At 58.0% G+C, this 3113-nt stretch overlaps 1 pseudogene across 1 annotated transcript; it reads right to left on the bottom strand.

The window, feature by feature from the left end:
• Window positions 1-654: 654 nt before the first annotated feature.
• LOC307058641 (NUT family member 2G-like) lies at window positions 655-2878 on the bottom strand (annotated as a pseudogene). The gene is made up of 2 exons: window positions 1910-2878; window positions 655-1795 (listed from the first exon to the last, which is right to left on the bottom strand). The product of its transcript is annotated as an NUT family member 2G-like (transcript).
• Between the last annotated feature and the right edge of the window lie 235 nt (window positions 2879-3113).

Here is a 3113-nt window from a genome sequence, read left to right as displayed (position 1 = left end):
TTTCACCCCAGCCCTGGGTCTTTCTGTCTCTATTGATTTTCCTATGCTGGACATTTCATAGGAATAGAACCACACAATGTGCGGACTTGTATGTCTGACTTTTGCAGTAAGCAAAATGTGTTCAAGGTGCATCCAGGTTGTAGCATGTATCTGTCCTTCACCCTTTTTATGGCTGAATAATATTCGTTGTATGGATATAACACATTTTATTTTTCCATCCATCAGTTTTGCGAATAGTTAGGTTGTTCCCACTTTTTGCCTATTATGAATAATGATATGACAATATAACACTCATGTACAAGTTTTTGTGTGAACATATCTTTTTTATTTCTCCTGGACATATACCTGGGAGTGGAGTTCCTGGGCCATATTGTACCTCTGTGTTTAACTTTTTTTTTTTCCCACCAAAACTATCTTTATTCACAATTTACATACATCACTCGAAAGGTCCTGTTCCCACCCACACGTGGCCACACCCACCTCCCCCACCTCCTTAACCCCCCACAATCCCGCTGCCCCTCCCCACCCTGGTGGTCCTGCCCTCCCTCCCTTCCCCCCACATCATCCAGGATCAGCACTGGGAGGAGGAGGAGCCCTAGGCTCCCCTGGGGGCTGTCCTGGGGCCTCGCCCTGGAGGGCCGGCCCAGCTGTTCCCTACTGGCTGCAGGGCTTCTTCTTCCTCCACCCACGCTTCTCTGTGACAAACGGGTCACGCTTTCTCTTTCTGGCCTGTGAGGGGTGAGCCAGCCCCAGAGCCAAGGCTGGCCTCCCAGAGACGCCGAGGCCAGCCCCGGGGATGGGCAGCTTCTCAGTAGCAGCTGGGCGTCCACACAGAGCCCACTTCCTCGGCTTGAGAGCGGCTAGTGGAGCTGGGCTGAGGCCTCTTCTCTGAGGAGAGGGGGCCTGGGGAGCACTCTGGGCCCCCCAACCTCCAGGGGAGGCCAGGCCTGAGGCACGCACAGGACTCTGGGACAGCCTGAAAGGCATAAGGCTCTGCAGAGAGCCAGAGACGATGGCCAGGCTGGAGAGCTCCTCCTCGTCCTCACTGCACCCGTCCCTGGGCCCTCGGGCCTCCCGAACAGGAGAGGCCTCTCTGAGAACAGATGCATCCCTGGGTCCCCAGAGGGCCAGTGCGCCTTTTACCCTGGGGAGGGGAGGGCCGTCCGGCCCTGAATGGAGAGACCTCCTGATGTCCTCGAGAGGGAACAAAGACTTTGGGCCTGCACAGGTCAGTGTCTGTTTGGCTGAGCCTATGAAGAGCCTCAGAATCAATCTGTGGTGTGCAGGCTTCAACACTGACCCCTAGATGGAGGTCTTGGTCGGGCCTCTGGGCACCTTGGCCGGCTTCGGACTCAGAAGGACTTGAGCGCATTCCGGGTGCACTGTGACTCGGGGCTGCCCACACACCCTTGTCCTCTTTCAAGGCCAGGAGTCGTTTCTGCACCAGTTCTTCGGGGGTGAGCCCTTCCTCCTGCTCCAGCTCCTTCTCTAGGGCCAAGAGATCCAGCTGTGGGTCTGGGGAAAGCAAATCTGCGAGGAATTGAGGGTGAATGACTGCCTCCACCTCGGTGACAAAGTCCTCCTGGGAACACAGCTTGTCAATGTAGCTCAAGAAGCCCGGGTCCGAGTAGGTGCCGTCCTCTTCCTGCTTCAGCTCATTTCCGTCCTCTCCCCATTCTGCATCTGAGTCGCCTTTTGCTGAGTGGACGGGCCCCACCAGCACCTCCATGATGTTAATATATTCCCTCACAGCCTCAGGGGGAATCTCCTCGGGTTCCGTGGGCTCCGGGGGCCGCTGGGATCAGTGTGGCTTCGGGCCGGAGGGCTGGGCCCTGGGGCTGGACATCCTGGGAGCACAGGCTTTGCCTTCAACTCCAGTGGGAACCTGGGTGGCTGGCTGAAGGCCCACATTCGGGGCTGGGGGCCCCCGAGGATCCAGCTTCGGTTGGGCTGGAAGAGACAGGCCCTGCACGCACTGCATCCACTGCAACTTCTGAATCGGCATCTCCTCCTTGGCCTCAAATTCCATGAACTTTTCCGCCATCTTGTAGTAGATCTTCCGGTCAATGTTGCTTTTGCGCTGCCATTCCTGCACGGCCCTGCACGGTCCCTCCTCCAGCTTCATGGTGGGCTTCAGGCGGGCCAGGGATCGAAGCACTGGCATGAGAAAGCAGGAGAGAGCTTCTGCTTCAGGACTCTGGGGAAGGTGTCTCCGGGCCAGTGGCTTGAGGCGCTGCCAACGTCAGAAGTTACTGTCCACGCTCTGGTGGTTAGAGCAGTCATCCTGAGAGGCGTAGGGCTGGTTGGTGTCCAGGCTGCCCTCCCTGGAAGTGCCATGTGGCCATGGCCCAGAGTTCACTGGGCGAATGTTAGGGGCCATCTGGGCAGCTGGTGGTGGAGCTTGAGGAGGAAAGCCTGGGGTCCAGCCTCCCTTGCCAGCCTGAGTAACTCCAACAGCTGGAGCAGTCACAATGGTCTCCATCGCAGGGGTTGCTAAGAATACGGGTGCAGGACATGCAGCACTCCCGCTGAGGGCCCCTGGAGTGCTCCAGTTGAGGGGGCCCTGAGTAACGATAAAGGTCTGAGTCTGGGGGGCCTGCACTGGCCTCCCTTGTGACCTGAGTTGGACAGTGAGGTTGCAAGCCCCAGGGGCACTGGGGCCACAGCCACCATTAGCCACCAAAGGCATCCTGGGGAAAGCTGGCAGCAGAGGGAATGCGGGGGTGATGTCAGGTGGCAGGTGCTGCTTCCAGGGTGGCCAGTGCTGGGCGCCAGGAATGGGTGGAGGAAAGGGCACTGCCGTGAAAGTAGACAAGGAGGCACCGGGGTTCATGGTGACATCCGTTCCCAGCACTGCAGATGCTCCTATTGAAGCCATCCTGCAGGCTTGGGCACGGACTACTGCTGCCTGGTAGCCTCATGAGAAAAGTCAAGACCACGAGCCAGAGGGCGACCTACTTCAGCAAACGCTTGGGATCCAAGTAAAGGAGGGACACGTTTGAAAGTAAACAGGAAAATGCGGGCTGAAAGGTTCTGCCGTGGGGGAGGGGCAGAGGGCACGTGGGTCGGGGTGGCGTGGGTTGGGGGGACATTCCACGAGGTCTCTGGCAGGT

The sequence above is a fragment of the Hyperoodon ampullatus genome (assembly GCF_949752795.1).
Source record: "Hyperoodon ampullatus genome assembly, chromosome: 1".
In the NCBI taxonomy this organism is placed as follows: domain Eukaryota; kingdom Metazoa; phylum Chordata; class Mammalia; order Artiodactyla; family Ziphiidae; genus Hyperoodon; species Hyperoodon ampullatus.
Note: the sequence above shows the minus strand (reverse complement) of the source record. Positions and strands in the feature narration are given on the sequence as shown.